The 17,191-nt window shown below is 43.1% G+C and overlaps 1 protein-coding gene across 2 annotated transcripts in view; it reads right to left on the bottom strand.

Annotated features, from left to right (window-relative positions):
* The window catches only part of HMGA1 (high mobility group AT-hook 1), a 268,871-nt gene that overhangs the window by 49,573 nt on the left and 202,107 nt on the right, over nt 1-17,191 (bottom strand). The window lies entirely within an intron of this gene.

Genomic DNA, 17,191 nt, shown 5'->3' with positions numbered 1-17,191 from the left:
CTTGTTTCTTAAAATCTTTAAAAAAATAAATAAATATGAATTGGTAATAAGAAGGAGAGTCGAGCAAAGTCATACAATTGAAAGAATGCTTTTCTGTTCCACTCGGCATGTGTAACCTGAGAAGCAGACTCTGTAGGGGTCCAAGACCTCTTTGTTTGGCTAATTATTTAACTGTAGTCATTGAAGCATTGAGCCTCTCCTAAAAATCCACCTGTCTCGCCAGCCAGATACATTAATACAACACGAGACGGCAAAGGCAATAGGTCTAGTTTTAATGTTCGGATTCATGCAACATGAGCACTTTAGAACGAGACACATCACAAAACTGACAGAGGGTTACTGCTCTAATGTAGTTCCTCATGCAGTTTATTGCAAGCACTGAGTGGAGACGGAAGAAAATGCCCAAACAGTAAATAGCAGTACGAGAAAGATAAATACTCCACTGTGCCGAGTCAAGACATGATTGACAAAGTCTCAAGCCAATGGCTAAAAGAAGCTGTGTGAAGAAAGCCAATGGTTTAAAGGGGAGGATGTATGCAAAACTCACTCTATATTGTTAGCAGTAGGTCAGTTTGACAGCATCTCCTGCCTCCCCTCACATTTTATTTTATATCTATATATATATATATATATATATATATATATATATATATATATATATATATATATATATATATATATATATATCCAACGAACAGGAACCCATAAATGAAGCCTCCCAGAGAAAAATGCTGCTCATGGTTCTGTATTCAATTTGGCACCCTGCCAGCAGGATCCAGTTCATAGAACAAAACACCATTCCGTATCCCCAGACGCGTTTCAGGATGTGCTCCTTTCTTCAGTGGCATTCGTAACGGGTGTATGGAAGTGCTGCTGATCGCACATCGTTGATTATCAACACCTGCCTCAGTGGGCGCAGCCTTCAGGGGCTTCTGGGTGATATGGTGCGTTGCCGTCACTCCAAGTGGATGCGCCTTCCCTTTCCCGAAATAAAAACAATGTTGGGTGTCAAAGTCCTGAAGGGGTCCTGCCCCGCTTTATGTAGGCCAAATATATATATACAAATCGGTCAAATGCGGCGCGCTCAGCTGCTGGTGCCAGCGTTGGAAAGTGACCAAAGTTCCCAGAATAAAGTTGCACAAGAAGGGGTGAATCACGCTGGACTCTCGTGGCTTCGAGTAAGAAATTTATTTAATCAGAATTTCTCTTACACGAATGCGTTTCTGCCATCGCGGCCATGTTCACGGTGGGATGTCTACAAGCAGTCATGATGTTAACTTCATTTCCTTTTTTATCCCTTAGTGGGAATTCTGGTACTTGTAGTACTGTTTATCAACCACGAAGCAATGGCTGACTTTGTATCATAGTTAAATACATAGGCAGTTTGTATTTAATATGATTATCATACGAACATTACTTCAAATATATGAGGTTTAGTCAAGTTACCAGTTCTCTGATTGGGCAGTTCGTAATTGCTTGTTCTATCAGACTTTGTTGCAACGGAGCTCACAAACCTTTTCCCCATTTTAAAGGTCGCATCGGCATGGGAGATGTATGTGCCCGGGATATGCCTTCACCATCCTTGTGAGGCTGTCCCTGGCATTTCTTCCATCACAGGGCAACACATACCGGCGTCATTTGAAGTAAATTGCCAATCCAGGCTGAATTTAGTCTTCAAGTGTATGTACACACGCAGGAGACTGGTGTCCCTTGTATTTTCCCTGCGATAGATTCCAGGTCTTCTGATTTCTCCCCAAATGCCGGGCGCAGCCGCTGGTTAATTTACATCACACAAATTGGTCAAATGCGGCACGCTCAGCTGCTGGTGCCAGCGTTGGAACGCTGTGCTTGCGCAGAGCGCATGTAAATGACACTTGGACTCCGCAGAACACCTAATTAAGGAGCCTTTAAAACACTTGCTCATTTCTGGAAGCATGAACTCTTATTTTCCCGTGAGCAAGTCTTGGAAGTAAAGCTGAAACGCGTTGAGACAGATATTAATGCTGCATGCCAAATGAATTTATATTGAATAAAAGTGCCTTAATTACCTGGAATTGGTTTCAAGGTCCTTCTTTGTCGGAGGAGGTTTGCTGGTCTGAGCCCGCCACTTTGAAGCCGCCCTGGTAGGGTCTGGGGCCCCTGAGTCAGAGCAACATTGTATGATATATATATATTCACTGAAAAAACCATAGGTTTCAGGGGCGTTAAAGTTAGCTGGACATTTCCCTCGTACAAAACCCTAGAAATTCCCCCATTATAGTTAGTTCAGCTAACTATAACTCGCGCCCCCGCAATGCACTGCTGATGACGTCACATATTACATCACTCATGACATGGTCAGTGACATCACTGATGACATCTCAAATGACATCACTGATGAAATCACTGATGACGTCATCCATCTGATAAATTAGTGCATCTTCTCACACCCTAATATAACCTTTGATACACTGACTCAAAATTTCAGACGGCCATTTTGAAAACCATAGATACTCCAATACCAATAACTACATACCCACTCATTGACCCTTAGGTCTACATACATCTCCACTCACTCACCTGTACAGTCACTCATACTTACAGTCACTCCGTACAGGACTATCATATGCATTTATAAACCTATATAGACACTCACACACCGCCAATCATCCATTGAGGTACTGACACACCTAGTCAGTCATGCAAATAATTAAACACAGTCCAATTTACTCACCTATACAGTTAAACACACTCAAGTTCACTTACTCATAAAAATACTAACAAATTCTGATGCTCTTATACAATTACTGATACAAGCACACACTCATCCATACAGCCACTCCCGCAATCACACACTCTCACATATAGATAGTTATACACTCTTACACACATATACACTGCGTTTCACATATGTAGTTACTGACACATGTACAACTGAGATATACATTCAATCACTAACACACCCATACATACACTCACCCAACCATACAGTCCATCACAGTTGCACTCTTAAAACCATGCACCCATAGAAACACCCACTCACACATCTATGCACAGAGTCACACACACCCTACCCACACAAACACTCAGGCACCCATACAGATACTCAGACAACCAATCAATAACCCATATAGACACTCATATAGCTATTCACAAAACCATGCAGCCACTTATACACCAACACACAGACACATACAGACATTCACACAGTTTAGTCACTAGTCTGTAGTAAGATACATTTAATGACTCACTTATAGAGTCAGTTACGCACCTAGAAAATCATCCATTCACACACTTGTACACCCACTCATTCTTCAACAGGCCTTTCCCTATATATATTAAACATATTAAAACTTTACAGAAACACAGACTCACTGGATGACGTCATTGGTGATGTCATCAGTGATGTCATTTGAGATGTCATCAGTGATGTCATCAGTGATGTCACTGACCATGTCATGAGTGATGTAATATGTGACGTCATCAGCAGTGCATTGCGGGGGCGCGAGTTATAGTTAGCTGAACTAACTATAACGGGGGAATTTCTAGGGTTTTGTACGAGGGAAATGTCCGGCTAACTATAACGCCCCTGAAACCTATGGTTTTTTCAGTGAATTTCTAAGGTTTTTTAAATGCCAATTCCTAACTATAACGCCCCTGAAACCTATGGTTTTTTCAGTGAATTTCAAAGGTTTTGTAAATGACAATTTTTAATGTATTAATTGTTATACTGATTTTTTTGATACTGATTTACTAAATTTTTAAAACTATTTAATTTTAGATATATTTTTTTTAATTACATTATAATTACATTATACATTACAATACAAAATATACTTTCTCAGAATGAATTACTTTAGTTTAAATACTTGGCAAATAGGCAACTGACTTTTAAGTACAGTAGTTACAGTTGTTGGAATGGGAAACACAATTTCAAACACAAAGCAACATTGAGCTCAATGTGAATTTCTAATTAAATGCAATTAGTTACTTTATGGATTACTTTTCTAACCACAGGACTGGATCCTAGATTCAGTCCTTGGACATCTCCTGTAAACAGTTGAGTAAAAGCGCTTTGGTTACAGTAATAATTTTTAAGGAATATTATTGTATTTTAAAAGTTGACACTTAGAAACTTTTTCCCATAGAATCACCAATGTTATCCTATGACAGAAAATTCACTTAGCAGGTAAGTAGTGTTATCGTTACTTTTTCTTACTCAGTGGTGGATCCTGGATCCAGCACTGGCCAACCTCTTGTAAACAGTTGAAAGAATGTGTTTAAGTTATACAGACGATTTTTTAGGAATATTTTTAGTTTGTGAAAATAGACACTTAGAAAAATTTCTGGTGAATACCACACAATGGATTCCTATGGAAGGAAATACAAGTTACTGGTAAGTACGCTTAGAATTACTTTTCAGGGTCAGTGCTGGGCTAAAAGATGCAGCAATGGGTTCTCTCCTGATAACAGGTGAGTAAATCGAAATTCGTAGTTCGGCTGATTTTAGAGGAATATTTGTACGTTTCAAAAATGGACACAGAAAGTTTTCTGGTGAAAATCACACAATGAATTCCTATGGTAGGAAATACAAGTTACTGGTAAGTACACTTAGAATTACTTTTCTGGGTCAGTGCTGGGCTAAAAGATGCAGCCCTGGGTTCTCTCCTGATAACAGGTGAGTAAATTGGAATTCGTAGTTCGGCTGATTTTAGAGGAATATTTGTACGTTTCAAAATTGGATACATAGAAAATTTTCTGGTGAAAACCACACAATGGATTCCTATGGAAGGAAATACAAGTTACTGGTAAGTACGCTTAGAATTACTTTTCTGGGTCAGTGCTGGGCTAAAAGATGCAGCCCTGGGTTCTCTCCTGATAACAGGTAAGTAAATCGGAATTCGTAGTTCGGCTGGTTTTAGAGGAATATTTGTACGTTTCAAAAATGGACACTTAGAAACATTTTCTGCTGAAAACCACACAATGGATTCCTATGGAAGGAAATACAAGTTACTGGTAAGTACGCTTAGAATTACTTTTCAGAGTCAGTGCAGGGCTAAAAGATGCAGCCCTGGGTTCTCTCCTGATAACAGGTGAGTAAATCGGAATTCTTAGTTCGGCTGATTTTACAGGAATATTTGTACAATGGTGAAGGAAGGGGGCGGGGCCTGAGGTGACGTGTGCAAACACGCCCTGTGGCTCGTTTTAAGTTGGGGAATTAAATCCTCTTCAATCCTGAGGTCCCCTGGGGGCCAACTAGCCCACCAGGTACCTCCAGTATGCGCCAGGGTGGTGCGGTGGCGGTGCCCGGTGCTGGGGGGGCCTGAGAGCCCCCCCAACAAAGAAATTGAAGCCCCAGGGGGTGGCGGTCCCCGGTGCTGGGGGGGGCTGAGAGCCCCCCCCCACGTATTTTACAAAAGCCCCGGGGGTGGCGGTCCCCGGGGCTGGGGGGCCCCTCTGGGCCCCCCATTATAATACCATATTGCTCCCGGGACTTGGCCCCCGGGGGCTAAATCAAAACGAAGCGCGGGAGGCTGCGCTTCGTTTTTTTTTTCGTTAGCGGGAGGCGCGGACCCTACGCGCATCCTGTGATTTAAAAAAAATAATAATAATATTTTTTTGGGCCTTAGGGGTCCTTGTGGGACCCCCTGAGCAGGCCTAGGGGGTCAGGGTGTTTCTACCTTGCCCCCTTGTCGCGTTTTCCGCCTTTTTTTTCGGTTTTCTTGTGCCTCGGTTCTACCGAGGCACAAGATGGCTGCCAACACTTCCTGATTCAGAGTGTTGGCAGCCAATTAGCATTCAGCTCGTGCTCGGGAGGGTTCGGGGATGGTGCAGGGAGGGTGCGCGGATCCTCCCCGGCCATAGATATCACTAACTTTTAACTCTAATTTTCTCAGGAACTACTGAACGGATTTACACCATTTAAGCAAAAGGCACGAGTCTGAACTGAGGACTACCTCTTTGCCAAATTTGGTGTAATTCCGTTCAGCAGTTCGGGCTGTAGCTGCGACAACAGGTCCTATGGGAAATTGCATGGGGAAAACGCGTTTTGGGACCCCCCTTTTTTCTCGGCCCCCGCTTGACGAATCACCGCGAAACTTTCAGGGTAGGAGCGGAGCGGAGCTGGCCAAAAGTTTGGAAATTTTCGCGAAGATTCGTCAATCGGCGCCAGACTTATTGGGAATAGAATGTTGCGGATTTCCTATGGAAAATAGGTCCTAACTATTACTAGTAGATAATATATATATATATATATATATATATATATATATATATATATATATATATATATATATATATATATATATATATATATATATATATATATAATCAGAGTGTTATGACTGCACCCATGTGATGCTAGCTGTGGCGGTGCAGTCGCAAGATAGCTTTCTGTTTTGGCTCGTGACGTTTGTTCTCAGTTCGGGCGCCGTCTGGGCTAAGTATAGGTCATTATTACATTATTGTTTGGCAGTTCTGAGCCCACAAGAGGATTAAAGCTCTCACTGTTTGCCAGACTGGCTGTTAAACAATGCCTAAAATTACTTTTTTCTTCATGCCAAACCCAAGATGTCCACCAGTATTTTAGTTTCTGAGCTGTTACCAATCTATCATGTAGATTTACAATTTCTTGTTCCACTTAGTAATTTCCTATTTCCTTAGGTATTTAAAGAAGCTGCAAAGGTCAGACAGATCATTGTGTCGCAATGCAGTCAGAGTCCTATTTGCCAGTCCTAACTAGTCCTTGCTCCAGTCATTTCTAGTACATTTGTCCTGTTATTCCAGGACTGGTCTTTCTCAAGCTGGTATTTTCTGTGCGTCTGTTGCCAGTTCTCCAAGATAAAGGATGTTTTTATGCTGAAGGCTTTCCTGATTCAAGTCAGCACAAGTTCTCAGGGGTCTAGTTCTTTCACACCTGATCTGTGAAGGATCAAGGTGGCTACTGGGTGGTCTTGCACAAGCCTAGGATACTAAAGATTCAATCTGCCAGTGAAGTCCTGGCTTCCAGCCCTCTACACAGTCATTCTGCGACACAGTGACTCAGTAGGTATGGTTAAGCCAACTGTTAAAAAATTCTGTGCCGTTTTCATAAATCTCCACAAACGTTTGTGCACCAGTAGGGAAACTGGGTTACTTTCAATGTGCAAAATTTCAAGGAGATCAATGCAGGGAAGGGAAGGCTGAAGGGTGGGGGATAATTAAAGAAGTATTTCCTATTTAGGTTCCATATGAAATGTTTTTCTCACCTACAGCAAAATCCAGTAAATAGATTCCACCACACTTCGCAAGAAAGTGGAACTTTACACAGAAAGCGTGCTTGTTTTGATTTGGTGTAAATCAGCTCAGTCGTTTTTTTATATAATTATCATTGGGAAAATCAGAAGGCATGATGACTGGATCTAATCACAACAGGAGAGCAGATATGATCACAGAGGAGTGGAAAAACTGCCTGAAAACTACTCAAGAATATATTTAGCCTTCAATAAATCTGATTTTTCTGAACTTATCAAAGACACGTGACCACTATTTTTTTAAATTTAAAAATGAGCACAAAAAACTTAGCAGCTTTCAGAATTTTCAAGTTTCCAAAATGTGTTTTAAAAGGGTCAATCCACCAAAGCAGTGGTTGGGTGCAGGCCTTGGCAGGAAGCATATTAGGCCAGACCCTGTAAGCAATCCCTGATGAACATGGGCAGACACCATGTATAGCATAGAATTGGTACGTGACAGATTTTGTTCCCGGGACTGCAGGGAATCTTTCGGGACTTCAATTCCCAGAATGCACCACATGCATCTCAATCCCATTCAGGGGCGTGGAATTAAGCATTATTTAAGTGGGACTGCCCCGAAACTGCAAGAAATTGTCCGTCTTCATGTGCCTCTGAAGAAGAAGGTTACTCCTTTGAAACGCGTAAGGCGAAGACTGTTGGGAACAGCTGTTGATTGAATCGGCTGTGCGCTGCTGTTCATACCTGATTAAAGCCTTGCTTCCAGTTGGTGTTAGAGTTGGTGTTAGAGTGCGTCTCATTTGCACAGGGCAAGTTTGAGCATCCATATATATATATATATATATATATATATATAGATATATATATATATAACCTACTGGCGGTCGCCAGTAGGTAGTTATAGTTAGGACCCTGTTTCCATAGGAAAACCGCAACATTCTATTTGGAATAACTTTGGCGCCGGTCGACGAATACTCGCGAAATTTTCAAAACTAATGGGGCGCTACGCTCCGCTCCTACCCTGAAAGTCTCGGGGGGATTCGTCAAGCGGGGGCTGAGAAAAAAGGGGGGTCCCAAAACGCGTTTTTCCCATGCATTTTTCCATAGGACCTTTAGACACAGCTACAGCCCGAACGGCTGAACAGAGTTACTTGAAATTTGGCAGAGAGGTAGTCTACAGGTCAAGTGTAAATCTGTTCAGTAGTTCCTGAAAAAATAGCATTTAAATCAATATATATATCTGTGGCAGCTTACGGTGCGCTTACCGTGCGCTTACGGTAAGCTTACCGTACGCGTACGGTGCCGAGCACGATTCTGATTGGCTGTTAGATCTTAGTAAACATTCGAATCGGTCGAAACCAGGAAGCGGCGGCCGCCATTTTCTCTCTCGCACTCTGAGGGGGGAGGAAAATCAAAGGTGGAAAACATTTAAAGGGGCTGGTTAGACAGCTCCTAACCACCTAGCCTTGATTAAGGTGTCCCAAAAGAACCCCCAAGGTAAAAAATTCAATTTTAAATTTTTTCGAAAAAAAGGAGATTACGCTTACCGTACGCGTACGGTAAAAAATAATTATAAAAAAAAAATTATCCACATTTTCCCCCACCCCGTGTGCAAAAAGTGCCCGTAGGGCACCATTAGTGCATGGCATAACTCATGTAAAGAACATTTAATATTTAACATTTCACAACGAAGCGCATAATATGTCCTCCGTGTGCGGACGGTGCGCGAAGCGCATCGTGCGTACATGGCCCATCCAGCGTAACGTGGGCACGCGGTGCGCGTAGCGCACCGCGTGCCCACCGTGCGTGCACGGCACTAACTGCGTAAAGTAAGCGCGCGGTGCGCGAAGCGCACCACGTGCTCACTGTGCGCGCACGGAACGAACTGCATTAAGTGGGCGCGCACACCACGAACGGCGTAAAGTAACTTAGCATTTAAGAAACCAAACAAATTCACTGAAAAAAACATAGGTTTCACACACGTTATAGTTAGGAATTAGCATTTAAAAAACCTTGCAAATTCAATGAAAAAACCATAGGTTTCACACATGTTCTAGTTAGCTGGACATTTTACTCATAAAAAACCAATGAAATTCCCCCGTTATAGTTAGTGCAGGCAACTATAACTCACGCGACCGCAATCCTCTGCTGATGACATATGTGTCTTTATGAAAAAAAAATATTTGTAATATATGTATAGCTAAAATTTAATGGAAGAAGACATGGGCAAATAAGTGTCTAAATACAGTATTAGCATCAGCAGAGGATTGCGGTCGTGTGAGTTATAGTTGCCTGCACTAACTATAACGGGGAATTTCATTGGTTTTTTATGAGTAAAATGTCCAGCTAACTAGAACATGTGTGAAACCTATGGTTTTTTCATTGAATTTTATATATAAATATATATATGTATGTGTATATATATATATATAATCTATAGCGTCAGATTGATTTAAAATGTGACATATGCACTTATTGAACTCGCTGTACTAACTCATGAAATAATTGAACACAAAGTTTTGCCCTTTTTTCTTAAATGTAAGTGAGAATGACATAACATTCCAGTGGCTGAACTGCACAGCGCGCATCCATGGAACCTGGGCTAAAATCTCAGCTTCTTCACTTGACCAAATTGTGTCATCCAAGCAACATCACTTTACTTCACTGTGTCTCATCTTCCTTGACCCACCACTTTGAGAATAAATGATAATTAAGTTCAGAATCTGTGCTATACACAAGTCTCACTTGCATATAGTTTTATAGAAAATGCCTGCTTCACATTTAATAACTATATCGGCCTTATATACAGTGAAAATGATAAATTGAAATCACTTGGGCCGACATTGTGAAGCCATGGTACTATTCCTGGACGTTTCTTAGTTCATGCTTTTAGTTACTTTCAAAAAGTGCCAATCAATGCAATGATAAATCGAACATACTTAACTAAGATACTTAAAAATGTGGAAGAGAGAACTATAATTCACTTCAAAAAGTCATTATCATATTTTTTCATGACATTTGTTGCGAAATTTACATTTAAAATCTTTTGATGACTCAACTTGTGCTTTGGCATTAAAACCAAGACAGAGCCCTGGCTTAGCTTTGGCTCGGCTCTCTCTGTCAATATGCTGGCTTGCCCAAATCCACTTCCTGGTATCTTGGACGAGGGACAGGTCTGAAAACTTAAAACGGCGTGGCTAGCTGTCCAAAGTCTGGAAGGTCAAGGTGCATGGAAAAGTCAATAATACAAATACCTCGGATTCAAGACCTAAAAAACAGGTGCATTATGGCCCACCCGGCCGTGAGGCTCCAGACCCTTTCCATATAAACTGAGGTGGGTTTTAGCGAGGTTAGCTTCTGTTTGCCTTTTTAAAAAAATTCCCCACTCCTCCTGTGACCCATTCTCTGTGGCCTGTGGTCAATGCTTTTTGCTAAATTTAATCAGGTTCTTGATAATCAGTAATGACTCGAACTGCTCTGGAGGAGGCGACAAGTCAGGTCACTGAAAGCAGTTAATATTACATCCTAACCCCATCTACCAACAAGCATTGGCATAGCCAATAGGTCTCGCCTTTGGGACCTTATACGTGTTTAGCCATGCAACAGTTGCATAACTAAATACTTATAAGGTCCCAAAAGCGAGACCTATTGGCTATGCCAATGCTTGTTACTATATGCTGATGATGTTGTAGTAAGGCATACTGCTTACCTGCTTGATGCAGTCGTTACAAACTGATCATAAACACCATAAAAACTAAAATTGTAATGTGTGACAAAAACAAACCTCATTTTGTACAGACGGTATTTGAGATTCCCCAGACGCTGCACTCACTATAGCATGGTGAAGATTATTGCCATGACATGGTACAGATTAGTGCTCTTAGCACTATGCGAGCTTTGAAGAGTTATAATAGCGAATAGTGGGTTCTCTTATTTAGCCCCTTGCAGAAGACAAATGAGGGTAAAATGAAACTCAAGATGAATGCTGAAAACCAGCACAAGACCTTTCATAATGCTCTGTGGTCGAACTTTGTCCACACTCAAAATTTAATCTGAAATGTCTTCAATAACAATCTGCCTTTTACTGATGCAAAGGATAAACAAGTCTGTAGCGAGCAAATGTATGGGTGAGCTTCTTATGAGCTTCTCCTCCTTGGCCACCAGTGTTGCAGCTGGAAAACAATGTTGTTCCAAGAAAGATGAGAAAACAAAAAGCTTCACTGTCAAACTCTGTAAAGTGGCGCTAATGTATAAGGCAACGGCCGGGTCAGAGTAGAGTGCCTTAAGGGTGTGTCGGAAATGGTTCTAAAGGAAAGGAGAAGCGGCGTTAAAGTACGCTCAAAGTACGTCAATAAAAAACAAGCAGGAAGTGGGATAAGAGAAGGGGGTAGGGGAGAGAGGCACGCAGGCTGGCAAATGGTGAGCACTTTCGCGGCCGCTTTGATGTTCTCAGTGGCCGCGCGGCTCACTGAGAACATTAAAGCGGCCGCGAAATGATCACGCAGGCTGCCAAATGGTGCGTGCGCCCGGCGCACATGCACTGTATTTGGAGGCCTGAAAGCACTAGTTTGCACTTCCAAATCCCCCATTTACTAAATAGGAGCTATCTTGTAGGGGTAAGCAATTTTGTTTTCCCTAGTATGCAGAATCGAATCCAAGTATGAATCTGCCATTTTCTAGGGCTACTCTTCAGATTACTAAGAGATAAAAGAAAAGGAAAATGCAAGCAGCAATTTCATAGCAGACTATGGGCTGCTGCAAAATGAAAGAGGTACATCCGACTTGTTAATACCTGGCCCTATTTGACTGAATGGAATACTATAGGACCATTTTGATTGTTGGAACAAAGCCAATCAGAATCCCTGTGGGCAGCTCACACATTCCTGGGCTGCCTTTTGTGACCCAAGGAGTCAGCAGCTGCCTCAACACTGCTGCTTTTCCATGTTTCCGTATGAAATCCACATATTTCATTTTTAAATACAAAATAGGTGGAATTTTGCCTGACTCAATTTTCGGCAGCATTTTCCCCCCAAGCCTAGCATAATGTGACAATCCACCAGCAGCAAATAACAGAGATTGCAATCTACTCTCAGGAAGTAATGGCAGAGACAGTGATGTGATGGAAGTAATCTGACAAGGATTTTGGCTTTCATAGGAAAGAAGAATAACAAAATGTATCAGAAATTGGATCGTAATTGATGATTTGCAATATTTTCTTTCTTAGTGCTGCAAATCCTTTCATAACATTTAGGTATATTTAAGCACTACCTCAACAAGCCAATTATTCCATTCTGACCTCGAGTTAAAGACATTTCCATCTATTGATGATTGTGCATAAATTTATATAAGACATGGCTGTGTGCTTTTGTTACATAAAATGCAGTGGAACACAAATCCACATTTCCTGGGACCTGTGAATTATGAGAACAATCGCAGCCTTAATAGATTTTCACTAATGCCAGTTGTTTAATTGGGAACCCCTTCAGAACTGCTACACCAAAACCGGAACGTTCAAATTGCAATCAGGGCACAATGTTGCTGAACATTGTAGGAGAATCTTCAAACATCTCCATGCTTAGCCTGTGCTCAATGGTTAATTAGAAGACTGTTTGTGCAAGCAAAGCCTGTACATTTTAAATGGAGTCGGGGCCCATTATGATATCTGAACATTGCAGGAGTAGCTTCAAAGATTTGACAATAACCACTACATATTGTTTAATCAATAGTCTATTCATGAAAGCTGAACATTTTAATTGCAATCAGGGCCCATTGAGAGATCTGCCTTGATGGTTGTGGCTTAAGCAATATCTGATTTCTACAACAAGAATATTTAATAAAGCAAAGCTTGCTTTATCTAAAACATCATTATATTCATAACTACATAATTACTCTTCACTTGTTACGACAATCAACGGGTTTAGCCCGGTACTTCACTTACTGTTTTCTATAAACCTGACCTTGTTTTAAAAGGCTTTGTTTGCATGATAACTGCCCAAAACAATTACGTGATATAAAAAAAATGGTGGTTAACTTATGTAATAGTAATATATGTTTTAAAATTGCCGTTGAGGGCAAGAGATGAAGGATGTGAATTTCATATCTTTTTAGGTTTTCTGGTGAAGCAATTTAATATCGTAATCAACCTCAACTCTTTTTGTAGTTTACATTTTTAGGGAATTTGTCTTTTTTTCTTTTGCAGGTTAACATATGAGGTTGGTTGTGTGGATGTATGATAGTGGTTATATTGAAATATGCTGTTGTTTGGACCATTGATGGTAGGTGTATTGGCCTATGATGCTGGTTGTATGTTTGATTGATGGTGGGTGTGTTGGCATATAATGAAAGGTATGTATGTCTATGAGGTTGGTTGTGTGTATATTTGATGGTGTGAATGTTCGCATAGGATGGTGGATGTAGTGGCATATGATGTGGATTGTATGAGTGTATTATACTGGGTGTGTTCAGCACAAATGTTGGTTGTGTGGAAGTTTGTTGGTAAGTATCTGAGAGTATGTCAAAGTATGATAGTGGTTGCGTGGCTATCTGACGGTGGGTGTGTAGATATATGATGGTTATAAGAGGTTGGTTATGTAGAGTACAATTGCAGGTGAATTATTCTATTATGTTGGTTGTGTAGACATATGATGTTGAGTGGATTGGCATATGATTATGGTTGTAAGGATGTATGATGATCTGTTCGTGAGTGTATGTGTAATTGAACTGCTACCACCGTGACCATGGGAGGAAGTAGCATGTACTCTCATGCCTTACCGAATGGTGAGGGGTGCTTAAAAAAACTCAAATTCAGAACATTTGTGACGGACCCTGTTTTTGTGGGCCACAGTGTGGGCAGGGTTACTGCACCTTAAGCGTGGGGTTGAGGTTGTTTGCTACTGGTGTCCTGGGGCCTGTCCCTCAGGGTAGCAAAAGCAGTCGCAGGTTTCTCAGGAAGGTAATGTGGGGGTCTTTCCGAGTCTACTGTATTCAGCAGATGCCGCCCAGACTGGGCCTTTTGTGGTCACGCAAATGCAGCCCAGATCGAGCCTTTGCAAACATGCAATCGCAGTGTTGCAGTTCCTACCAGGAAAGGGAGTGAGAGTCTGGAGATCCACAGGCACCAGGGTCCCTCAAAATTGCTCTTGTGTAGTCTGCTTCTTCCTTGAAGGCTCATAGCCAATGCAGATGTGCTTGTTCTCACTCTTTCAGGACAGCCTATCCGCCTGCAGGGTCAGGCAGGCTCATTTCCTTTCTCAGCAGTCAGACGGGCTTCCAGGTGTGTTAGAGCAGTCACACAGTTCCTCCAGCATAAATCCTGGTTTCTGATGATGTTCCTTCACCTCTGGGAGACTGGCTGGTTGACGGACAGCAGCCCAGGTTGCACAGCAGCCCTTTGAGTCCTCTTACGTAATAAAGGACTTGGAACTGAATACAAAGTTGAGTTGTTTGGGTCACACTTTGATACATAACTTGTAGACGGTGGATGTGGACTTTCTTGAACTGTAGAACGGGTTTGGGGTGTTTCTTTCTTCAGATGTCCTTTCTACTCAGCAAAACTAATCAGAAACTCCTAGTTAACCAAAAGGCTCATTCAATTCCTCAAGGCAGCAATGTCTCCATTCTTTACTTCAATGTCTGGGACTCCTCTCTCCAGCAACAGGAATTCAAGCAATATACTTCCACCCTCCATCTTGTGCTAGGCAAAATGGATCCCACTGGCCTCCACTTCTCTGGCTAACTCACACCTTGTATGCGTTATACTTGCTGCACACCCAAGCATCCTTAGCAAACTCCTGGGATGTTAGCGCATGGGTCTGTGCATGCAAAAAGAAGCAGAACTTACCACAGGCGGGCCAGCAGGCCTCAACCCAACTAATCCAGATAAAAAGGTTTGGTAAGTTTCTCATCCTTGGTATTCTTCCTACAATACTCCATGCACTATATATTCATTATAGTCACAGTAGTCCACTGCCAAAAGTGAGGACACGCTTGGCCTCCCCCACCCTGTCAGAGGACAGGTCAAGGACCTCGTATGAGGGACTCTCAGCACTCACTTGTATTATTGTTTTTTTTTTAATTGTTTTTATTGGTTTTACAGAGCCATACAAACCAGAAAGACAAATGAGAACACAAAAGGAAAAAACTGGGGAAAAAATACTTGTTATAACAGAGAAAGATGCGCTGCGGGAAAGCGCAGTCAGTATCAATGGGGGAAGTCTCATATAATCAGAGCATTTACAGTTACATCAAATGGTCCTGGACATCATGCTTACGGAGAAAAGTCACAATATCATAGTATAACATCATGTAAAATAGTGCCAGTAGGGAAACAGGGTAGAACACAGTCCTTCAGCACCACAGGGAAGACAAATAGGTCCAGCAGAAGAAGGGTTAAAAGCAGGCAGGTCGAAATGACTCAGTGTAGGGAGATTCAACGCTGGTCCCAATATTGGTTCTGTATGCCATGTCTGCAACCCCCCAATCCAGGGCAAAGTAGGAATTAGCCCAGGGGTTCACCATCAGAGGCGTGAGCGAGCAGGTACTGACGTAAGAGATGCCATACATTTTTGAGTTTAGAGGAGGGGGGCTACAATGAGGCGTATGTTTTGCTCATGGTGTCACTAATCAGCTAGGTCCCTCATCCATCCCCGCAGCTTGGGGACTGACACAGCACCCCAATGCAATGACACCTGTCGCTTTGCAAGTAATAATGCAATGGCAGTGTATCGCCTGACCACAACTGGGAGCGGCTTAACGTAGCCTAGCAGCACCATGAGTGGGGACGGGACTAGCTCCATCTCAACCATTTTCGATCGGGTCTAGTATACCACTTCCCAAAAGGCAGCCACCTACACGCAGCTCCATGCTAAGTGGAGAAAGTCTGCATGGTCTGCAGTGCACCTAACACAGCAGTTAGGTGGGAGGGATCCAATTTAGCCATCAATTGAGGGGTGGTGTATGCGCGATGTATGTATTTGAAGTGCAGGAGTTTGTGTTGGTAGTTATAGGAGATCAGTTTGGTCTTCTCATACCAGAAATGCCAGACCTTGTCGGATATAGGGTCCCCCAGGTCCGCCCCCAGGCTCCCCACGCCCCCCTCTCTGAAACAGGGTTAAGTGGTAGAGCAGCATTGTATAGCCGGAAAACAAGGTGGGCACTATCCGGGGTGGAGATGACCAGTGTCAATAATGGGAATTCGGGGGACTTCGATGGAGCCGTCGGGATCAGGACACGGGCAGCAGCATGCAGACAATGTAAGGCTGCCCGGGGTGGGGGTTGCGCAGCAGCCCCCACCCCTAAAAGGGCGGCCGCCTTAGTGCCACAGGAAGGCACAGGGGTGAGAGGTCTAGTCCCTGGGTCTGCCAGGGGAGACCCCAGCAGATGGCTACTTCCGGCGGGGGCGGGAAGGGGACAGGGGTATTTATACTGTCTCCGCCCCTTCCTCGCCCTATTGTCCCTCTCGTTCGCTGCAGGTCGCAGCCTGATCGTCGAGCTGCCTCACAACAATACCGCGGTGAGTTTGCCGGTATCCCCCCCTCGCCCCGGCCCTGTCCCTGGGCAGCACTGGGCGACGGGGCCCTGTGGTCGGAGTACCACGGGCGGGGGGGGCCGTGCTCGGCGCCAGGCGCTAGGCGTCGGTCATGCAGTCGCGTGTGTGGTGTGGGCGCAAAGGTTTAGCTGGCAGAGAAACGAGAGTGGCCTAGCAGACTAAGCAGCACGGTCCTGGTCCCAGTCTCACCGAAGGCATTGGTTCGAGTCCAACTGCTGCCAGGTGTGTTTTTCTCCGCTTTTAACCAGCCCTAACATCACGGTCGCCCGGGTATGCGTCCGTCCCCCCCCCCCCTTCCTTCCTGTTACAATTAGCGCTCTAGCGTTTCACGCTAGAGCGCGCTGTGTGATTACGCAATGCGTACGCCACGAACGTGGCGTACGCCTAGCTATAAATAATAAAGGGGCGCGGCCTGAGGGCAGTCACGCGCCGACAC

The sequence above is a fragment of the Triturus cristatus genome, chromosome 1_1, assembly GCF_964204655.1.
Source record: "Triturus cristatus chromosome 1_1, aTriCri1.1, whole genome shotgun sequence".
NCBI classification, from domain to species: domain Eukaryota; kingdom Metazoa; phylum Chordata; class Amphibia; order Caudata; family Salamandridae; genus Triturus; species Triturus cristatus.
This window is presented reverse-complemented; position numbering and strand designations above follow the sequence as displayed.